General features: G+C 45.1%; 1 long non-coding RNA gene across 1 annotated transcript in view; it reads left to right on the forward strand.

The window, feature by feature from the left end:
- Positions 1-24,578, forward strand: part of LOC146860110 (uncharacterized) — a 113,310-nt gene that overhangs the window by 27,551 nt on the left and 61,181 nt on the right. The window contains exon 4 of the long non-coding RNA XR_014978790.1: positions 21,372-21,409. This is a non-coding gene — a long non-coding RNA (uncharacterized LOC146860110). The remainder of the gene's footprint in view (positions 1-21,371; positions 21,410-24,578) is intronic.

A 24,578-nucleotide genomic window follows, 5' to 3' on the forward strand; every position in this document is an offset into this window, starting at 1 on the left:
AAAAAGGAGAAAAAATAAATATATTTCTCCTTGTTACCCCTCAACTGTGGAGGCATAGGTTTTTGTTGCATTCCCAGGTCTTCTACTTCTGGAAAATCTGTGAATGTGTCAAATCCATGACCATGGAAACATCTACCTGGTGCAGAGTAACGCAACACAGCGATTTGCGCTGCTTTGCAATACTCAAGATTTATAAAGCCACTTCGGGCCACAGAAGATGGCCTTGCATGGCTTCAGAAGTCAATGAATTGGCTTAGGGCAGTGCCACAACTCTTTTTGCTGCACTGCTCTGCGTCAATTCAAAAGAGCAGGAATGCATCATATTTACAAGATAGGGTGCATTCCAATCCTATCAGCCAGCGCATAATTTGCAGCTTAGCTCCAGCACATGCAAATTTGCACCATAGTGCAAAGTTGTCTACATTGGTGGCACAATTGTTTTTGTGCAGGAAGGCGAAAGAGGAAAAAACTATGAGAAATGAAAATGTTTCACCTCATTACGCCTGTTCTGGGGAGGGGTACGGTTTTGGCCCTGCCCCAGGTTCACGTGATTTTGTAAATCTGAGGCAGTGTCAAAATCCAAGAGTGGTGTTTGGGAACACCCACCACAACACCCAATGAACTCCTCCTATGAGGGCATGCAAAGCCACACAGGGCGGCTTTGTGTTGCCTCCTACATATGATTGCGAGGCCTGCACCAGAGCAGCCTAAACAAAAGTGACGCTCCAGCGGTGCAGGCCTCTTCTAAATATGCCCTTAAGTACACAGACATGGCTGACACATTTGCAGATAATAGCAAGTTACACAAAGTGCTTCCAATTCCTGTAACTGAACATGACAACTCCATATTATGGACTTTCCCATTTCTGATGCAGAGCTATACACAGCGATTAATGTAATGCCATTCGGAGGGAGATGTTCAACCCAGGAAACCCCTGCAAAGAACATATTCACCCCTGAATTTTATAAGCGATTTGCCAGTGTATTAGTAGAATCACTAAATGCGATTTCAAAGAATCAATCCAAATGGGGAAATGACCTGAGGAGATCTGAAGGAGGCGACAATTGTCATTATTCACAAAACAGGAAAGACCCCCATAGACTACACTTCTTATTGTCCCATTTCTCCTATCAATCTTATCAAATGATTGGTCATGCAGCAAATGCCACTAAAGAACTTTTTAAGACACTGAATGATTTCATGGAGTCTCAAGCCTGTAATCACACCAACCTGGCCTTGCAAGCATTATGCAACTCTCTGGCTGACTTTTTTGTAGATAAAATAGACACTATATTTCTTACTTTTTCAGTCAACCATAACCAGCAGGAGGATGTGGCTGATTTTAACCAGCCTCCACCTAATGCCGCTAATACTTTGGAAAAATTTGAACCATTCGCTTTGGAACAGTTTCAGAATATGAAGGTTCGTGTGAAATCTGGAACTCCTGTGAAGTTATGTCCTCCGAGGATTATTTTGTGCCTTGCCCACACTCTTGCCTCTTCAGTGATGGGTCTTTATAATTTATCATTTGCTTCAGCCAAATTTTCAGCAGAATGGAATTCCACTCAAGTGTCTCCTATCCTAAAGAAACCTGCAGCATCCTTTCTAATCACCTTCCTATTTATTTGCTTTCTGCACTAGGAAAAGCATCTGAAAGTCATGCAAATAAACAACAAGTGGCCTTCCAGGACGTCTACAAGATCTTGGACCGCTCAAAATCAGGTTTTCTAGCATTACATAGTATGGACACTGCACTAGTAGCAGTCTCCTCCGACCTTCTGAACGTGAAGAAAAGCCTCTCTTAAATAAGCATTAGTGGGTGAACATTGGATAAGAAATAGCTCAAAGGGCCTACTGTCATAGTACTTACTGTTGGGAGGGTTTTGGAGGGAGACATAGGGTAAATGACAGAAAAAGTGCATCCATCAAGTTAGGGCCTGGGAGGGGGCAAAAAGAGGAAATCAAGAGGGGACAACAGAGGATCGTGGGGTTTATATATGCTGCAATTGATAAAACAAAGTTCAGACTAGAATGATCTAAGTTTAGGTCTCTGAATGGGCTGCAACTACCAGGGGATGCCACTTACCACCAAAGGTTGATATTAGAAAAGGAGGTTTCTTTTTGTCAGAATATACACCCTGTACAAGCAGGAACCACCACTCAAGTCAGGGTAAGTGTAGTACACACTAAACGTTTATCTGTGCTCACGCTCTAGTTGTTTGGCACAGAGCAGTCAGGCTAAACTAAAGAGGCAATTTATAAAGTATTTGTGAACACACACACACAGTAACACAGTCAAAACACCACAAACGTACTCCACACAAGTTTAGAAAAATAGTCAAGTTTCATCTGATTAAAACAAGATCAAAATGACAAATATCCAACATACACAAGTCAAGATAGGAATTTTGCAAGCTTAAATAAAATTATAGTGTTTAGAAAACTATAGCTCCAACTGGGACTACATGGTTGCGTCTGACCGGGACAAATCCACAAGTTTAGTTCCAGCACGATGGAGCGCGGGCCTGATACAGGAGTCACGCAGACCCTGGTCACAGTACCTTGGATGTGTTAGAAATCAAATATGATGCGAGGTGCAGAGGAGGTGACGCGTGGCAAAGGCAGATGATGCGTCAGTTCCTGAAGGCTAGACAGGGTTGTTGGAATGCTGGTGCTCGGGGATGATGCGTTGCACAAAGGAGTTGATGCGTCACTGTAACAAGTGAAGCGTTGGTTCCTGCAGGTGGCGCAGAATCATTGAGCCGCTAATGCCTGAGGACGTTGCGTTGCACAGAGGAAGTGATGCGTCAGTTACAGGTGTGAGACTTCAGTTCCAGAAGTCATTGTGGTGTTGATGATGCATAAATTTCTCACTGAGATGCGTTCATTCCACTGCATTGATGTCAAACCACTGGGCCACAGACACTGCATCAGAATCGGAGTGGTGCGTCACAGACTTCGGTGAAGTGGTTCTCGAGACACACGCAGTGGTGATTCTTCTGAGGTGCTGCGGCAAAGTCTAGGCTTGCGTTGTAAGTTACGGTTGTTGCTTCGCACACTCAGCAAGCGGGGATCAAGTCTTAGATTCAGGCAGCGGTGATGCGTCGATTTCTCAGAGATGCACCGGTTCCGAAGTGAAGCTTGGAGTTGATGCATTGGTCTCTTTTTGCAGCACAAAATCTCACCTGTAAGGACCAGAACTGGATTTGGCACCACTTGGCAGAGTAGGGGTCTCAGCAGAATAGCACAGGGACTGCAGATGAAATCTTTGATAACCTTGAGACTTACAACAGGAGGCAAGCCTAAATCAGCCTTGGAGAAACTGTAGAAAGCAGGATGTTCAAAGCAAAGTCCAGTCCTCTCACTCCCAGGACAGGCGCAGCTGGGTCAACACAATAAAGCAACCAGCAAAGTGGCAGGCCCACCTAGCAGCACAACAGCTTTTCTTTCTGGTAGAAGGTTCTCACTCCAGAAGTGTTCTGAGTACATGGTGTCAGAGGTCCAGTACTTATACCCATTTTAGCCTTTGAAAAAGAGAGACTTCAATTAAAGGTCTCCCTATTTCAAAGGGCACAGGACCCTGCTCTTCCTGGTTCTGTCTCCAGACACTCTACAGGGGTGTAGGCAAGTATTTATGTGGAGACAGGCACAGCCTTGTTCTGGTGCAGGTGTCGGCTCCTCCCACCACTCTAGCTCAGTAAGACCCATCAGCCTGGTGATGGGCCATCAGGATACACAGGGCACACCTCAGCTCCCTTTGTGTGAATATCTAGAGTGAATGCACAAAGCCCAGCTGTCATCCTGACAAAGACATGTATTCATAGACAGGCAGAGGCACAGAATCATCCAAGTAAGAAAATGCCAACTTTCTAAAAGCAGCATTTTCAGACCTTCAATTTAAAAACCACCTTTACCAAAAGATGTGTTCTTAAATTGTGAGTCCATAGACACCAAGCTCAAGTTTTCTACCTGACCTCAATGGAAAATTACACTTGATTGATTGATTGATTGATAGAAAATTTGTAATGCGCTACTTTGCCCAAGGGCGTAAAAGATGTTTCAACCTCCCCAATGTTAACCTATTGGGGAGATAGATTGCTTCATAATTTGGTATTGGTATATCTGTAAGATCAATGCTGGGCATTCTTATAGGGTTTGTTGCCACAAGACAATCATAAAGTTCTCCCTCTTCACCAGTCACCAGTAAGGATGAAGATTTCAGATTCGGACGGCAGACTAGGGTGATTTATAGGTCAAAAGAATCTCATATCGGAACAATGTGGCAGTGAAAGATGTTGGGTCTAGGTAGTGAGAAAAAGGGCAACAACATATTGAGGAACAGACACAGTCAAGGTAGAACTCAATTTAAAGGTTTCAGAGGCTTCAACAAGGTGGGAAGCAGTTGCTATGGAGCAGAGACATGAAGGGAGTCCTGCCACTATGGGGTCTAAAGAAGAGAAATAGTATTCTATGGGATTTTTCAGATCACCATGATCCTTTGCCAGAACTCCAGGGGAAAATCCATCTTGTTCACTGCAGTACAGTTTAAACAGTTTTGCTTAATGCAGAAGTCCTAAACTGGTGCAGAGGGAAGCTGTTGGTTTTGCTTCGTTAGACCATTGGAAAGGTTCAGGGAGTCCTTTTCAAAATCATTTTTCAAAGGTTATTCCATAGTGGTGTACCCTAGAATCTACTGTTTACATTAGAAAGTCACATCCAAGACAGTTTGTATGTGGGAGATGGTTATCTGACGTGGTATCTTGAGATGGACGGAATGCTGACAATGCAGACATTCTCCCCCAGTCAAGAGATCTGGGTTAAATCCATCGTTCTTTTGCCCACTACGCCACCCCAGTTCAGACATGGCCATATGCAAATCAGTCTTGACCCTGTGCCTCATGGGAACAGTCCAGCCCGAACTGCCAAGCCATGTCTTCCCTGGACCAGAATCAAGCATCCTAGGACCGGTTTCTGGCTATCAGCCGTCATCAGCAAGGATAGCTTGACTCCAGTGGCGTAGTGAGCACGGGACCCACGTCTGTGCATACCCATCCCACTTAGGGCGAAAAGCGTTACAACAAACAAATGATGGACGGAATGCTGACAATGCAGACATTCTCCCCCAGTCAAGAGATCTGGGTTAAATCCATCGTTCTTTTGCCCACTATGCCACCCCAGTTCAGACATGGCCATATGCAAATCAGTCTTGACCCTGTGCCTCATGGGAACAGTCCTGTCCGAACTGCCAAGCCATGTATTCCCTGGACCGGAATCAAGCATCCTAGGACCGGTTTCTGGCTATCAGCCGTCATCAGCCAGGATAGCTTGACTCCAGTATCTTGAGATAGTCAGCATTGTTCTTGCATTGGTCTAATGTTACAGACAAAAATAAAAGGTTATCAATGTACTGAACCAAACCAGAGTTCATTGGAAAGGCTAAGGTGTCGACAACTTTCTTTAAAGCTTGGTAAAACATCGAAGAAGACTCTGTAAAGCCATGAAAGAACCTTCACCAAGGCATCTGAGATCTGCCAAAATCTTCTCCTGGTAGGCTGAATGTAAGTTTTATTCTGGTACACCCAGTGGATAGGATTAAAAAAATCTGCCCCCTTCACAATAACAGCAGCACGTTTCTCAATTTAAATTAGCAAAACTGCCCAAACCAAGATGGCTGCCATGATCTTGCGAGATCACAGCAAACCAATCATCGGCTTCCTTGACTCAGACGCTGATCGCGTGCTTTTTTTTCATTAAACCGCCACACTACCAAATTCGGGCTGCAGCTCGAGTCCTGAATCGAGCTCCTCTCTTCCAGGCTCGCGCTGAATCATGCGCTCAGCCAACGATAAGCCCGATTTACACTGAATGCACTAAAAAACACTTAAACTACTCCCAAATGCCGCATAATTTAACAATTGCTTAAACTGAACATTTCTTATACAAAAATTATTTCGCACAAAACGACAAACATGGCGTTTGGATATCCTCACTAACAACTACCAACCGATACTCTGAAGACCCAATAATCATTATTCAACTAAAAAACCGCTTCTGAAAATTAGAAGCCTCCAATCATTCCCAAATACTCTCACACTATGAAAGTACCACAGACATATTTAACAAAAGATACTTATCTAAACAGGAGCAGCATTTAAAAGAGGAGGAGAGTCCTATGCTAGAGACTTTTAGTGTTTATTAAGAGTCCAGTTCTGGATTTGTTTTTTGGTTGGAAAGTTCTTTGAAGGTGCTACTGGCAGGAGTTTCAAATAAAAGATTATGCATAATGATAGCCTCCGGTCTTGTAATGAAATTTGGAAAAAATGCTCCCCTTGAAAGGTCAACATGTTTTTGCTTCATAGTGGCTTATCTCGGCTTGAGAGTGAGGCGGAAATCCCAATTTGAGGGTAAGATGTTCATCACTCCGCTTCTATAACTAGTGTGTACATTGGTGGTGGGCCCTTTGTCACTCGGGTCTATGCACATTACTTTGGTAGTGGACTTGTGTTTATTGATGTGATTTTTAAATGCTTCCAAATGTTGTCCTTTATCTCTTTACAATATAGTATGATGGTGGACCCCAATGACAAGTACATTGTGGGCCATTTCTGTATCACCTGTCTTACTATCAATATGCCAGCGCCAGGTTTTATATTTATGTTAGTTATCACAGAGTGACTGTACCAACTGGTCCTGATGAATGTCCCTGAACCCTGAGTCGGGTCGCTCTAAGGCAGAAACATGTTGTACCTTTTTAAGGGGAGTATTTATTTCAAATTCCCCTTAACGTTTCTTTTATTCATATCTACTGGGGCACAAAAATAAAACTTACATTTAGCCTACCAGGAGGTAGGTAAATTCACAATATTATATACATAGCACTTTGCCTCTCACCCATACGAAGCACTCATCTAAAACTGAAAACACCTTGGCTCCTCTCCATTGGAGATTGTAGCATATACCGGTTACCATTTGGTCCTGGTATAAGGAGGGCACTCAATGATGAAGCATGCCACCCTCGAATGGGTCAGGGTTGTTGTCTTAAAAAATTCATTTTCTCATGTACAAGAACACCCCTCTGTTAGCCAGATGTAATCTTGTATGTGTTCAATTGTTAGGGAGTAGTACGTTTCTGGTTGAGTTTATCACTCCCAATGGGACCCCAATTGTGTATTTAAGCTAGGAATATTCACTATAATTATAGCTCTCAAATCTTGGACAGATCAGTACACATTGGGTTTTCCAGCCTTTTGACAGGTAGTAAAGGAATACTCCTCTGCTAACAATCAGTATCTGTTAGACCTGGCAGCCTTGGGATGGTCTTTCCCCAAACCATTTGTTTTTGTTGGTCTTAGGACTCTGTGCACTTTAGTACTGCTAACCAGTGCTAAAGTGTTTGTGCTCACTCCTTTAAACATGGTAACATTGGTTCACACCTTATTGGCATCTTTAATTTACTTTTAAGTGCCTTGTTGAGTGGTATACTATATACCCAATGCCTGTAAATTAAATGGTACTAGTGGGTCTTTAGCACTTATTGTGTCACTCACTTAAAGCATGTCCCAGGTCTGCCAATACAGCTGGAATGCAGGTTTAACATGCCAATTCTTTTTGGCAGTATACCCCCATTGCCAAGCCATAAACACCGCTTTTATTACATATATGTCACCCCTAATGTAGGCCCCAGGTAACCCATAGGGCAGGGTGCATTGTAATTAAAAGATTGGACGTGTACTTTTTAGTTTTACATGTCCTGGTAGTGAAAAACTCCTAAACTTATTTTTCACTAATGTGAGACCTACTTGTCCCATAGGATGACACTGGGTTGACTTAGTACAAGTGCTAACCTTTGTTTGGGACAAGGTAAGCATTTCAAGTTTGGTATCTGTGAATTTTTAATACAATGACCTCATTAATGGTTAAGGTGGTTATTTACAATTTAGAAAATGGCAATTTCAGACAGCTGGCTTTTTCCTGCCCTTAGTCTTTTGGTACTTGCAACTTGTACTAGGTCACATGACTGAGTGTAACTGGTATTTAGACTTTGGGAAATCCTCCACACTCACACAATAGAGGAATTAGGTGTGTTTGAATGGGCCATCTGCTGGTAGAATGGGGGGTGGAGCTGGGCAGAACCCCACTTGCAATTGAAAAGGCTGTGCTGGGCCTTCACATAAAAGGGTTGACACCGCTGCATTGTTCCTGCAGCCAGCTTGAATAGAGGGCAGGAGAGGTTGGCAATTTCAAGCACTCTAAGAAGAAACCTCTAAAAACTTCCCCCAACTTCAAATAAAGCACCATGTATAAAAATAGGGCCCTCAGGACTACTCTTCAGTTCACTTTATGGACCTACGGAAGGATGCTCAGTGGACTGCCTGCTGCTGTGGCCTGCTGTGTACTCCACAAGACTGCACTGCTGCACCTAGAAGGACTTCTTTGCTGCCTGGAGCCTGTCTTGAACTCTCAGAGGCCTGTTCTGCTACTTGAGCCCTGCTGCGACAATTGAACCTAGGACTACCAGAGTAATCCAAGGGCTAGTTTGCTGCCCTCCTGTTCAGAGCTACAGGGACATAACAGGCTTCCACAATCTTACTCCAGCACCTAGACCGAGCTGGAGTGAGTTCCTGACCCCTAAGTGGTGTCCCTCAGGTCAGGGCCCTTGGTTTGGCCACAGTTCAGATCTCCTGAAGTTTTGGGGCTCTTTGTAAATGCAAATGGGCTCATTTGAGCAAAGACCGTATTGCGCATGCCACCTGGCAAAGCAAAATTCTGGCAAACCAACTCTTTGCACTACGGCATTGACATTTGACAGTGACTGGCAATGCAAAGCTCCATCAACAACCATCCACGAAGCCCAGCCTGCTCTTCACACTACAGCGACAACCGTCTGCACTGCCCAGCCTGCTCTTCATGCTACTACAATGACTATCGGCAACACTCACCCTCCTTCTCCTGGTCCCTTGTAATGTATGTAGTGTCATGTAAGGTGGATTTGTTGAGCACTGCCTGTCACCCCTGAGAATTGCAGGCCCCTTCCACCATGAACTGAACTCTGTGCACTGGACTGTGAAGGTAACTCTTTCAGCTGGACTGACATGCTCCCTCTATCCCGCCCACACTCCGTCGCGGTTGGCCTGAACTTATGACTTTCACACGGTGTTGCACTATCAAGGAACTGCGAGTGACACTTTGTGCTTTTTAGTGTTATTTTCACTTAAATCATTAAAAAAACTTCTTAAGTGGGATTCTACTGATTTAACTTTTTTCACTTTGGTGCCAAATAATTTATGAAAATGTACTCTGTAGTTCTAAATTAGTATCAATAACACAAGTGCATGCTGCTAATCGATTAATGTGAAGAGTGATGAAAACATTGAGAGTGATCTTCCAATGAAATGTTGAGTTTCAAAAAATGCCCAAAAAATTTACAAATGTGACCCCTGTGGTCATGAGAAAAAAGCTCATATTGGGCTACATATTTAGGTCCTTAGAAAGGAGGTGTAAAAGCATTATCCATGAGGTTAAAAATCTAATTAACTTCAGGGATGCATAAGAAACAGGAATTTTGAGGCTGAACTTTAAGAAATCATAGAGTAATAAGAAATTGCAAAGGAAATCAATTTCCCTGAATTCCTCATTCTCCCCCTCAGTTAATCATAGAGATCAAGGAGCTTAAAGAGCCTGGGACAATAGTCGTGTCTGTGGAATTTTGAGGATCTTATAATTCCTGAAAGAGGCAGTAACAGGGTCTCCAGCTTCACCATGAATTGGAAGCCTCTCCTGGTTGGGGTCAGTGACTGTGAAGTTGGGGTGTGGCTGAAGTGCTCTGCATAGGAGGTTCCTAGACTAATGATATGTTGGACTAGCTTCCTCTGACAGGTCTGACGTCCCTTGAGTGGTACCTTGCTGCTATGGAGGCCCTTCTGCAGGTGCAGGGATGCTTATCAGCAATGTAGCAGCAGCACTTCTGCGTGGAGTCATTCTTGGGAGATGGAATGTTTAAACATGGCAACTGTTCAAATCTTTTGTTATGCACCCTATCATCAGCCACAACCCGGGACCTAAGGCATGGAGGGCAAATGGTCATCACAGACAGCATCATTTAGTAATAGTGACTAGCATTTGAATGCACATGCCACTGCAGGCACATTAGTTGGATGTAAATGGCAAATAGTTTCCAGAAACAAACTGTTGCATCCATGTAGCACCAGATATGTTACTAAGTTCTCATATTTTTACTCACCCAACATGCACCATGACTTATGCTTCTCAAGGCATCTCTCAAATACATTCCCAGTCCTCCCCTCCCAGCTCGGAAGGTGTTTACTTGTCATGGCTCTGCACTCTTGGTGGCCAGCCTTTTCTTTCAACATGACTTTTAATGTCCTACCGCCACTTTTGTAGAACATGAATAATGTGTGTTGTGGCTTATTTTAAAAGCACGTTAAAGAGTCAAACTATTTGAATTGTCCCTTGCCACATTAAATTGCACATTGTATAATGAACCACCTTCTTGTATTGTTCACGGGGAGGGTCTTTGGTTAATTGTTTAGACATTTTCTCCACCATGCTTGCTGACAGGTAGTTTCTTGTGTTTATTTCGCTTTCCATGAATTAGAATTTACTTAATGTTACCATCAACATGTCCTTATTACTTAATAATTATAAGGTTGAGACATCAAATGGAATGAAAGCAATAAAATAGACAAAGATAAGTTGGTGCTGTTCCTTGACTTCTGTAGCTCAATGTGAGAATCTTTTTTTAAGAGGAGGGTAAAATGTCAAAATACTCAACTTGTCCTTTGCTAAATTAAATAGCACATTTGATCATAATTTCCAAGTTTTAATTCAGTTGACTAATGAGAAGTCATTCATCTTTAAACCGGTAGTAGGTCAACTCATCTAGATTAACGGGCCAATAAAATAGGGTATTTGCATACCAACGTTTCACTTAGATGCAAAACAAATACTTTCACTTGCAAGTTAGATTTCACATTAAAGGTTCACAAAATGGAAATTTAGACTAACAAAGAGATGTATTTACATTTAAATTACGCCAGTAATTCGTGACATTAAGTTTGACTAAATCTTATCATGAGTGTGTTTCCAGTGTTCCAGGTCGGGGACACCTTCAAACGATAGCAACGCCCAGGTAATGGGCATTTAGAAACCATCTGCAGATAGTTTTCTTCCTTGAAGATTTTCACAATAAATCCATCTCCATTGAAGGAAAAAAGGGGGAACACTTCAAAGGCTTCTGGTTTTGTTGCAGGAGTGGTTTCTCCATGGGATAAGCTGCCTCCCCATGGAGAAACAAAAAGGTAGTCATAGATCACATCTTTACATAAACAAATAAATAGGTGTTACATTTTCAAGTTCATCACCGTTTACTTCTGTAATTCTTGGGAAGGCCATGAAAACCAGAACAAAAGTCAGAGCTTTTATTGTGAATTATACCTATACTGAAAAGGTGCGGTATTTATTGTAGGAGTGTGTGAAAGTGCATCATCTTACAGCTCACAACTCTGTATAGTATTTTTTTTAATTATGGGAGGTATACAGAATGTGTAGTGCACGTAGTTATAAAAAGCACTGGCAAAGCCAATACGTATGCGCCTTTGTGAGACTTATTAGCTTTGCCAGTGTCTTTTAGCCATGTTGTCCAGCAGCACGGCTACTGTGCAGCATGGCTAAACGTTTGAAAAAAAGTACTATGATGTAGCCAGCGCTGGCCATGTCAAATCGCTTTTTTTTCTTATGGTGGGTGGGGATGTACCATGATGGACAATGAGAGGGAGGACGATGGAGGGCGGGCAACACAATCAACTGGGCCAAAGGTAGCAGGCAACAGGATCATAAATAAGAGCGGTTAATTGTGCTTTTTCACATGGCAGGTGGCAGGATGGGAGGGTTTAAAAACAACATGGCATGAGGGATGAGAGGTGGGTAAAAGCAACACAGACAAAGTGGAAGGGGAGGGATTACAAGCAACACAGAGAAGGGAATGTAATGTGTTAAAACCAACGTAGACAATGAGGAAAGAGGGTTTTTATAGCAAAACGGATAATGGCGGGGAGGGAGGGTTTTTAAACGCAATACAGACTGGGGAAGGAAGGGCGTTTAAAAGCAAACCAGACACAAGCGGGGAAGAAGGGGAAGGGCGTTAAAAGCTGTCATAGGCCAGACCTATAAATGAGGAGCATCTCTGGGTATCTCAGGAATGGAGCTTCTAAGCTAATCTCCAACCTTCCTGGAGAGTCACAGCTGGCCCCCGCACCTACACAACCAACCAAAGCATGTGTCCCCCTCCTCATAGTGCAGTCTAGCCTAGCATGTCCAACCACCATCAGCCTTTTCTGCCAGGCATTCTATTTTCCCAGCAACTTATCCTGGCATCTACCAGTATTCATAGGGAAGGTGCAGCCTGCTTGCCAGCATCTCTTGCTGACGTCTACTTCTTGGAACAGAAAATGGTGGATTTGAGAGGTCCAACCACCCCATCAACTATTTCCTGGTCTTGGATGTCAAAAAGCCAGAAATGCCAGTGGGCAGGCTGTGCCTTCCATGGAACACCAGTGTAGGAAATTAGGTTACTGGTTGAGGGGGGTAAAACGCTACTCAAGCAGCAATCACAATTATCACCAGGGTGAAACCCAAGCAAACCCCAAACTAACCTGTGATTTACCCTCTGGTAGCTTGGCACAAGAGAAGACAGGCTTAATTTAGAGGTAATGTGTAAAGTACTTAGGCAGCACGTCAAACAATTAGAAAGTGAAAACACAACACAAGAAAAATCCCACATCAATTTAGAAATATAGAGTAAAATGTAATAAATGGCTTGAGACCAAAACAGCAAAAATCCAATCAGTAGAAGGTGCCAACTGTGGCTATCTGGTTGGGCCAACAATAACAAAGATCACCTGCCTATGTACAAGAATAGTACAAAGACCAAGAGAGAGGGTCCAAATATTATACACCAATGACCGGGGCTGATAACTGCATATATTCAAAGATTCCAACAATCAAAATTAATTGACAAAATTATTTTTCTTTTATTATCATTGTATCACACAAGGTTATCAGACTTCAAAAATTAAATAGATAGATAAATGGAATATCATAAATAGATATATATACAATGTCCCACACATTACATTAAAAACTATCAATCATACTAGCATGCACTCATGGTGACATGCACATTCATTCCATGGAACAAACACAGTTCTGAAACATGACAGATCGATCAAGGTGGTAAAACTGCTATATGATGTTCGAATGAAAATTTCTTGTGTGTAGTCCCGGTGGTGGATGGAAACAAGGTCCAAAGACACGAGATGAGTTAAACGCCAATGCACGTTTCGGTGTGTAGCCGAAGGTAGGGCCACACCTTCATCAGAGCGGAGATGGATCAGTGGTGTGGGACAAACTGGCACACCTAAAATAGCGGGGAAGTATATCATCAACCTGTACATTTACATGATTATATAAACGGCATGTATGTTCATTTCATGCAGCAATATAGCAAAAATCAGCCCCAGTGGAAAGCTTGATTCAATTTTTTCAAAATATTAAAAACACAAAGTGAAATAGAGTGCACCAAGGGAAATAAATAAAAAAATATCTGGTTGGGCCAGACTGTCTCAAAGTCACAAATTCAGGCCAACTGTGATGGAGCACGGACAAGATGCAGGGAGCAATTTATGCCTGCTGAACAAATTTCTTTCAATCATGGTTGTATTGCATTGTATTGTGAGATCTCCTTCAGAGCAGCAGTCCAGCAGAGTGGCAGTCATTGTAGCAGCACAGCAATACTACTTCATGGCATATTATCCACAGGTCTAGAAGTGTATTGTAGTGATGGTGTGTGACATACAGGGCCATATTCTCAAGGAGCTATCTCTGAGTTAACGGCACTTTAGCGCAGCCGAAGTCGTGATAAATTTACCGCCCCATTCGCAAGCCGGTGAAAACAGCCGACAGCACCACTTTTCCGGCGTTAGCATCTGCAACAAACATCGCCACGGATGACCCCGGCAACAATCGCTAATGAGATGCAGAGTAGGCGTTCCTGAGCAAAAAGCAGCAACAACATCACTCCGCAACATTCTCAACGACCAGCCAGATCTGCGATAAGAACACAAAACATGCGATAAGGTGCGTTAGCACCAGGAAATGAACACCTGCTCTTACCTGGTGCACAACCGGCACCAGACAAGGGAGCACAGCCCATAGCTACACATGAGGAACAACAGATGCCACCAAGCAATTGCCCATGCAGCACGGACTCCCAAGAGGGCCCCAACACCCACCGACACCACACCCAGGCCCGCAACCCCCCCCAGGTTTCCCCCGGGCTTCCCCCATCCCGGACAAAGAAACTGCACACCAACACTACGAATCCTAAAACTGAAAAATTTGCCTGAGGTCGCACAAGCAAGAAAATCAACATACATGCGTGGCTAGAAAATGGAGAATCAGTCATACAGCAATGCAATCACCAACACAAAACACCATTCAAACAAAAGCCAAAACAACCATTTGGATGAGTCCTAGCGGGCCCTCACTGGACAATCTGTAGGACACAGCCTGGAAGACAAAATCCAAGAGAAGAAGGTGTGCCATGCGCCCAACAAAGGAAAGAGAGGGAGGGAGAGAGGGAGGGAGAGAGCGAGGAAGAGAGACGGGGTGAGATTGCACAAGCAGCGCAAGGCCTCTCGGGCACCTGGCTCCACATGCCAACTTGTATGTGTGTATCGCCATCGGTACACCATGAGCCCAAGGCCTTGTCTCAATCTCGGCGCCAAAGCCACATCACATTCCGAACACTTAAGTAGTAGTCAGACAAACATTAGGGATGAAAGCTCCTTTGTTCCAATGCAGAAAGCGGGAGGACACCTGCACCTCTGACCTTGGTCCTGAACGCGGCTGGAACACCCTGAGAGAGATGCCATGGCAGATGGGGACGACTACCACACCACGCATTGCGCAAATAACCTATCCACCTTATCCACACCCCACACACAGAAGCCCCTGCCTGAGGTACCCCCGCATGGGATGACCATGACCCTCACGGAAACAGCCACCCATCCTCCCCAATGTTGCACACACATTCTAATCATTGCTCAGAGCTGTGGCATGTCCTCCACATAACTGCCACAGTTCAGAAGAGTGCCGGTTCCACGAGACGCACCACTGCACTGGCAGGCCATCCCGGGCACATGCACAACCCCTGTTATGTGGAACAGTACCATGCCCTTATGCTGCATTTACTGGGCGCACTGCCACCGGTTGAGCTTCCGCCTTGCCTACATCACCTGCATCCAGCCCTGGTTCCACTGCCGAACATGCACATTCGAGTGTCCCAATGGATGTCTGCATATCCAACACAACTGTAGATGAATTGGACTATGACTTGTGTGTGCGCCCCCTGTTGGATCACAAACAAGAGTGTAACCGAGACAGCCGTGCATGGGATCCTTGACATACTGCGTATGTGTTGGCAGTTGTGCCTGGGAGATTGCACAATTCCTCGTGTGCAGTGACCACATCGAGGCGCTCCCCTATTGGGCTGTGTTGCGGATTGGTGAAACGGCGTGGGCTGAACACGCCTTCCCAGACCAGTTAATGGATTGGCTCACCCTGGTGTTCCTTGAACACGACAACAACGTACTATTGGAACACATTGCACATGAAGCTACGCGAGCATTCATGGACGAGTAACTAAGTTCCTGCAGCCACATCAGATTGTCACCCACAGCACAGGTCCCAACACCTTGTTGCATCGTGGGGAATACTCACATATCCCACCACAACAGAGGACATGTCTGCCTTCATCAGGACTCTGGATGCATGTGCGTGGAACTACGCATGTGTTCACACAACTGTGCAAGGTGATGCAGGTCCATGGTCGGAGCAACACAGTGCCGTTTCGCAACGTTACCAGTTCGGACACACTGCTAGGGGGATAGTACACACATGGCAATGTAGCACAACATGTGAACCTGTCGGACCCTTTCACCTTATCACTGTCAGCAGAGTAGACAGTCGACGCACTCCGGTGGCTGAGCACTATGCAGACCCCATGGGCAGTGAGTCGTACCCCCTCACATGGGGCAATGGGCAGACGCCAAACAACACATGACTCGTCAAGCAGTGCAAGGTGGGCTGAGACCGTTGCCATCCGTGATGATTGTTGTCCATTTTTGCCTCACCATTTGCTGCACCTCGACATGTTCCCTTGCTGCATGTAAGTGTCTTAAGGATGTCCCTGCCTGTTGTTGCTGTTGCGTCATCCGTACTGACACGCACATGCCAATAAAACCTATGCAACTCCACTGGTGTCTAACTGTGATGAGTGTTGATCAGATTGTCCACTCGTGTGCCACAATGAGCATCGTCCTACACAGGGAGGAACTGACTGACGCATGTACAATGGGGGTGGCTCCCATTTGCAAGCTCCACCTCTGTGAGCCAGAAATTGTTTTGGGATAGTTGCTGGCCAACCTGTGCACTTACGTGACTTCAGCAATGTGAGTATGGTGTCCAAACTCAGACCATGTGGAGCAATGTTATGAATAATAACAGGACATGTCCACACAGATGTGTGTGGGTAGGTATGCGACGTGAAGTTCGGTTGTCACATGTGTAGGACCTGCTACCGATTTGATCATTCCTACACACAGCCCTATTCAATACTTGGATGTGTGCCTATGTTGGGGGTTGTGAGATTGTTGTTGATGTGCAATGGGAACACAGCTAGCACTCACCTTCACAGTCATCCAATTGGCCATGTGTCTCAGGGATAAACATGGGCCTTGATGTCAGTTACCAGGGTGTACCTTCATGTGCAATCATTGTCCCTACATCCAGCCATACTTCCATACGTGAGTGAACATAGTCATGACACATCTGTGTGATTTAGAATGTTTTATTTACATTCTGGTGATTAACGGAGCTGGATCTGTTCATGGCCATCCAAGCCACATTACATGGACGCCCAGTGGTTGGCCAACCAGAGGCCTTTGGGGATTGAAAAGTGATTTGGAAGAGGGGGAGTGCAGTCCACAGCAGGATTGTCCAGCAGTGAAGATATGGCAGTCCGTGTCGGGGTCTGGGGGAATGTCGCAGAGTGTTCCGGGGGTCACTGGAAGGTATTGTCCCAGGGCATGATGCATAGGTCAGAACCAGGCAGGGACAGGCCATATGGCGGTGATGGATGCTACTGCCTCCTTCCTCACACAGTAATTACCATCCCCATCTTACTCCCCTGATACGGATTCTGTGTCCGGTGTGTTCGGTGTGTGTGGCTTCATCACTGTGTGCCACTGACACATCAGACTGCAAAGGTGATGGGGCTACATCACTGTGTGCCACTGACACATCAGGGGTCGGAGCTGTGTGTGTCGATGTTCCCGCTGCAGTCATCTGGGACAGGCTCAGTGGCAGCAATGGCAAGATGATGAACTGCAGGGCATTGAAGTTCCCAGATACTACTCGCTGTTGTCCAGCCGTGGCAGCCATACTTCCAGCCTGCATCTGCTCCATGGTCTCCATTGACCTCAGCATCTGTGTCAAATCTGTGCTGTCATCGCTGGTGCCTGTCTGACCAGGCAATTCTTGTATCCGATCAATGGCCCCAGCGAGGTCAGTCAAGGTCTATGGTGGAGCATGGTACGGACAGGGGTTGTCCGATAGGGACTGTACATGGTCCCGATGGGACTCAGACACCCACGTCACGTATGGCATTGAGTTTGGCTGCCACGAGCTCGAAATCCACCCGCAGCTGATCAGCCAACTCCACCTGGCAACCCAACACACGCCGTTCCAATTCCATGTATTGGTCGGGGGGGTCCTGGGAGACAGCAGTGGTGGTGTGTGTTTCCTGCTGTGTGGTCTGTGCAGGTGGTGGGATCACCTCGAGGCAGCTGGCCTGCCCTGCTCCTGGGGATGGTGTGCGGAGGCTGTCCATTATCCATTGGAGGGTGTCTTGACATATGTCCAGATTGTCCTCTTCATCATCAATGATGAGAAGTGTGGTGTGCTCTGCAGGAGGTTTTGTTTGTCCCTCTGCAATGTAAAGGGGAGATGCAGGTTAACAGAGTTTCACATGTATGTTGAAGATTTGCAGATGTTTACATTCAGACTGCATGCCAATGTACATTGTGCCTGTTTTGGTGGAGTAGGCTATTTGATGGCAGTCAGTGTGTTTTTCGACTACATGACGGATGTAGTACCCGTACATTATCATCACACAGTGTCAGGCAATGCCAGATGTGAGTGGACAGTTACTACGCATGAGCGGAACCTGTTGTGAGCTCTGTCCTGTGGTTTTGGTGTTGCACTTTGTACCACTTTGCCGATGTTCTGTGATTGCTATGTGTGTGTGCTGCATTGTGGGGGAGTTGCCATTGCAGCTCTGATTTCGTGTACCCTTCTCCCTTTGACGGGGTTGCCTTTGAATTGTGTGCTTTTCGGGGGCTGAATTGTTTGCGACTTGGGTCATATGTGCTCTTGGACAGATTTTGTGGCCTGGTGCATTGTTTCATCTGCTGCGCGTATTGTACGGCATGGGTTGTGGGTCCACGTGGATATGTCAGAGTGTGACCTGCTCCTTTATGGATGTGATCCGCACTGGACCACATCATGCCAGCGCCTCTTGACCTCCTCCATTGACCTCCTCGACACTCCGACTGCATTGATGTTGGTGACGATGGCCTGCCATATTTCCGTTTGGGTTGCCAGGGCCGCAGTGAAGGTGCTGAACAGTTGGTGATGGTGTTCTATCACCTCCGTGACGATGATCCGGTCTTCCTGCGGACTGAACCCCGTCTTCCTCTTCTCCTTGCCCTTCCTCGAACACAGGGTTCCATGCTGGTCCTCCGTGGGGCTTGTAGAGTTCGCATTGTCCTCTGCACTTTGTCTGGGTGCATCCATGGTACTACGCAGTTTTTTCCTTTCTTTTATAGTGCATTTTCCCGTCAGACGCGTGGGATTTGTAGGCCTTTGGCTGGTTTTCGCAGCTTTTTGTATCGCGCTTGGCCTCATTGCAGCTTTTTTGGTGTTCGTGTTTCACATTTTTGTGGCGTGCTGTTGTTTTTAACGCGTCCATTTGACGTGTTATCTGGTGACTATCACATGGTACCGCCGTGTTGTGAATACTTGGTTAACACGGCGTAAATTTCCTGCGATAGACTGCAATGTTGTAGGTTGGGTTAAGTTACTTTTGCGATGATTATCACACGTTCTTGATAATATGCCCCATAGTATTTATACCCAGTTGTGCCAGTGAAGTGGGAAAAAGCCTCTAGAGGTATGCAATTTAAGTACACAGATGCCCTGCCTTCCCGGTTGTCACTCCAGACTAACTACAGGGGGTGTGCAGACCTTTGTGTGGATGCAGGACACAGCCTGTTCAAGTGTAAATGGGGATTTTCCCAGATACTTCCACCCATCCTGCCAGTGATGGTCCATCCAGTCTCACTTAAGCTCCCCTATTGTGTGCGGCTGTCCAGGGGGAATACACAAAGCCCAACTGCCACCCACATCCAGTCATGTGACCCAGATTTAGGCTGCATGCCTCAAATGGCTATGGCGAGGAAAAATACCAACTTTCTAAAAGTGCCATTTTCTTCATAAGCTAGGATTTTAAATTGTGATTCCAGAGCCACCAAACATTAATGGGTTACCTATTCCCATTTAGAAATTACACCCATAAAATGTAATAAGGTTAGTCCAATGATATCCTGTGGGAGTGGTAGGCCTTGCAGTATTGAAAAACGAATTTAAGAGCTTTTCACTACCAGGACATGTAAAACCCTAAAGGTACATGTCCTACTTTTTAAATAAATTTCACCCTGCTCTATGGGCCATCCAGGACATACCCTAGTGGTGACTTATATGTATTAAAAAGGATGGTTTGGGCCTGCCAAAAGGTTTATTTTGCCAGGTCAAAATTTCAGTTTAAAACTGCATCTATAGGCTCTGCAATGGCAGGTCTCAGACCTTGTTCAAAAGACTACTTAAGAGGGTGTCACACTCTGTGCTGCCGGCCCACTAGTAGCATTTAATTTACAGGCCCTGGGCACAGGTAGTGCCACTATTATAGGGACTTAAACGTAAATTAAATATGCCAATTGGGTGTAAGCCAGCCCTGCCACTTTTTAAGGAGAGAGCAAAATCACATTAGCACTGGTTAGCAGTAGAAAAGTGGGCAAAGTCCTAAAAGCCAACAAAAACCGTTTCAGAAAACAGGAGGGTGAAGGCAAAGCATTAGGGAATGACCCTGCAGAAAGGCCAAGTTCAACTACCAGCATTGCATAGTCCTAGGAAAATAGGAAAAATACACTTACTATCTGTGGGCTAGAATTTCCCAACTTTCCCAACTATGGATTCATAAGGAAAACATTGCAGACCTCTACTTTATTTTCAACAGGTGTTTTTACTTCACGACACTAACATAATTAATCTTCAATTGTTGTCAATAATACCAGTTCTGGCTAAATTTCATGCTATTTGCTTCTCCTATGACCAAGTATGGGAACTGATAAAAATTTGAGCAAGAAAATACTGCCAAAGAAATATTAATTTGTTCACTAAACAAGACCCGATAACAATAATACTAGCTGTGTAAGAGACCAAAAATATGTGTTATCTCAAAGTGAAAGAATTCAGATATGTGTATTATGTATGCAAAAGGTAACATAGAAAGAATTTCTTTATGGATAGTACAAATCAATAACCTAAATCCGCAAATAAAACGATTTACTTCTAGTTTCATGATCAAACATTAACTCTTCAAGCTACATGTGGATGAGTCATTGAAAAAATTGTGCACTACGTTATTTAACAAGTACTGTGTAAAATAGTTGATAAGAAAGACTAATGGCCTATAACGTAGAGACACCGGTTTCACATTGTACTCTAGTTCCTGTTGGTGATTCACAAAATGTAATTTGCCCTCATAAACAGATTTCCTCACACTGAAAATAATGCCACTATTGCACACCTTTAATCGGGAGTGGTGTGGTGCAGCGGAAGGGGCGGCTGACTCCGGAGCACGAGGCTCATGGTTCGATTCCCAGCCCCGGCACGCAGCTCAGACCAGCACCATGTGCTTAATCTCCCCAATGGCCCCCAGCGCATTGAGACCCTTAGGGGTGATTAGATAATGTTTTAACAAAATATCAGGTTATGGTATTCCACGTTAAGTACACCATCAAAATGTGAAGACCAGTCACATAGAGAAAGTTAATAGATTTCTCTAAGGATAAGTTTATTTAGTGCCAGTGCAATCATGCATTACATGTAAACATAAATGAAGAAATGCATTATTAATTAATAAGTGTATTTAAATGTGTATCTTAAATTGCAGCTTCCGAGGTGTACTCTTGGAATTCTTGTAAATGCCAGGTAAGTGAGAAGCTTTCTCAAAATGTAGGAGTAAATTTAAAGGCCAAATATTTAAGCCTTTTTGAGAATCACGCCCTTAAAAACATGTGGGTGGTACTGTGAAATTTTGTTTCTATTTCAAGATTGTGACATTCTCCCGCCTTGCGTTGCCAATAATCCGAAGTCTGAATACATGCCCTGGTATTTGGTTCTACTACTACAAAGACTGAGAACTAAGAAAAACCCTAATAAATTAAATAAATACTTCCCTAGAAAAGTATTTACTTTCACCAAACTGCAATCACGAAGATCATCCATGTAAGGCACAACTAATATATTATCTAAAGACGGTAGTGTTCAGCTTTGTATATGGTCCTAGCTAAGCATTATATCAATAAATTATGCATAAACATAACAAAAAATAACAAACAATATCGTAATTACGTTAATGGAATCATTTATTTGCATGCTTTGCAATCAAATCTCACTTCTTGCAGCTGCATGTGAATGAGGCTTTGAGAGGATCACACCCTATGTCTCAACAAGTGTTGTCAGGTAATACATTGACATTTCTACTCCAGATCTCCTATTGTACGTAGGGGCATATTTGACTCTGAAGAGGAAGGAAATTGCACCTGACAGTGGGGGTCTAAGTTCCAGATGTAGATTGCGTATAGTTTGCGATTGCCAAATAGTGAATTTACCCGATTCGCTATTTGGTAATCGCAAACACCAATGTATAAACATGTCTTAGACACATTTAGCGATTTCCAGTGGGTCACAAGTAGACCTGCCTCACTAATATTCCTGAGGTAGGTCTTGGTTTACGACCAATTGGGAATTGCAAAAATCACAGGGATGGTGGCCAGCAAACCACCATATCTGACATTGCTTTCAATAAACCAATTTTTTTTTTAATGCAGCCCTTTTTTCTTAAATGCAAATGGGATGCGTTTCAAAAAGAAAAATTAAAAGCTTTCTTTTAATTTTTTAAGAGTAGGCAGTGGTGCGTGGGACCGCTGCCTGCTCTTAAAAAATGTTTTTGCAAATTTTCTCACAGGGGAATGCTGTAAATGGGTTACCACCTACTTGAATAACTTCACGTTATCCTGTCATCTGGATTGTATGTCCCTCTTTGAACGAGCAACTGAAACAGACTTGTACTGAGAGTTTTTAGAAATCACTCACAACGTTTGCGCACACACTCTTTATGAGCCATGTGCATTATAAATTGATAATCTTTTTATACAATATGATGCCGGGAACAGCGCAAGGGGACGTTGGGAACAGTGCAACGCCGCAGCCGTAAGGGGAATGACCAACACCATTTCCATCCAGCCGCGAGGGGAACTGCCAAAGTCGCCATAATCAGCTGTGAGGGGAACGGCTAAGGCAAAACAACACCCCCCAAAAGCCCTGTACTGACGCCTGCCCCTGACGCTGTGTACTCCGCCCAGAGGCGCGATAAGATCTTCGCCGGCCTCTCGCAGCATGGGACGCTGGGAACAGTGCAATGCCGCAGCCGTGAGGGGAACGGCCAACACCATTTCCATCCAGCCATGAGGAGAACGTCCAACGTCGCCATAAACAGCTGTGAGGGGAACACCCCCCAGCAGCCCTGTCCTGACGCCTGCCCCTGACACTGCGTCCCGTGCCCGGAGGCGTAATAAGATCTTTGCCGGCCTCCCGCAGTGTTGGACGCCGGGAACAGCGCAACGCCGCAGTCATGAGGGGAACGGCCAACACCATTTCCATCCAGCCATGAGGAGAACGGCTAAGGCAAAACTACACCCCCCAGCAGCCCTGTACTGACGCCTGCCCCTGACGCTGCACCCCTCGCCCAGAGACACGATAAGATCTTCGCCGGCCTCCAGCAGCACAGGACGCCGGGAACAGTGCAACACCGGAGCCGTGAGGGGAACGGCCAACATCATTTCCATCCAGCAATGAGGGGAACGGCCAACGTCGCCATAATCAGCTGTGAGGGGAACGGCTAAGGTAAAACTACACCCCCCAGCAGCCCTGTACTGAGGCTTGCCCTTGACACTGCGTCCCATGCCCGGAGGCAAGATAAGATCTTCGCTGGCCTCCCGCAGTGCAGAACGCGCGCGGGCATGCCCTGGCCGCACCCAGGTGAAGCTCAGGCCAAGGGCGGGACCGTCTGCATCCGTCAGACCATGGATGAGACTGGGCTGGGCCACACCACTTGGTTCTGAATACGGATTCCCCAGGACATCTTTAACTTCGGATCGTTCACCCAAGGTTAGTGCCAATCATCTGTGTAGTGTATTACAGACAAAAGATAAACCAAAGGGAACTTTGCCTATGCGAGTAACTTCCCTCCTGGCAGCAACACTCACAAATGAAATACACAACCAATAGCAGTGGGAAGTTGTCAACTCTAACCTTGTGGGACTTGTAACAGAGATGACCGATACTTAATCTTAATCTCCAGCATCCTCTGAATCACTGACAGTTACAATCATGGGCAATCCTAGAACAACTGCCGCTCCTCAACCTGTTTTGCCATTACAACCTACCTCAATAGACAAAATGCTGCAAAGAGCAATAGGAGTCGTAGCCACGGAAATAGAGCGGACAGAAAGGCGACTTTCATTAACCCCAGTCATAGCTGCCTGCTCTACCTCCCAGGAACTTGGTAGCCTGTCTTTGTCTATACCGCTAACATTGGATTCAACACCTGAACTACCAAGGACACGCGCAAAGGCCAGTGCAGCATCCAATACCCAGATACCCCTGGTGAGCATCCCCCCCAAAAAAAGGACTACTTACGGCCCAAAGCGGAAAAAACAAATAGTTAACAGAGCAAAAAATCTTAAATATGGGGTAGGAGAAACAGAGGATACACCGCAGGTCAATCATGAACAACCACCTTGTGTGAAAAATCTGGTGATGGACTTCCAATCTCAGCTTAGGACCACTATAAAGGAGGAACTTAAGACAATAACGGACCGGGTTAATAAACTGTCATTATTGGTTGATAACTGGGTGGGCAAGGTAGAGCTAACCCACAAGGAGGTGGAGACAACTAAATCTCTAGTCCTGCAAATAGCACCCCTCACTACCAACCAAGCCACCCCAGCTCCAAACAAATAGACTGGTCCTAGCAGGCTTCACCCAATAAACTTGAATGTAGCAGACGCCCCTGGGAAAAAAACATCTTGCCAGG

The sequence above is a fragment of the Triturus cristatus genome, chromosome 3_1, assembly GCF_964204655.1.
Source record: "Triturus cristatus chromosome 3_1, aTriCri1.1, whole genome shotgun sequence".
NCBI lineage: Eukaryota > Metazoa > Chordata > Amphibia > Caudata > Salamandridae > Triturus > Triturus cristatus.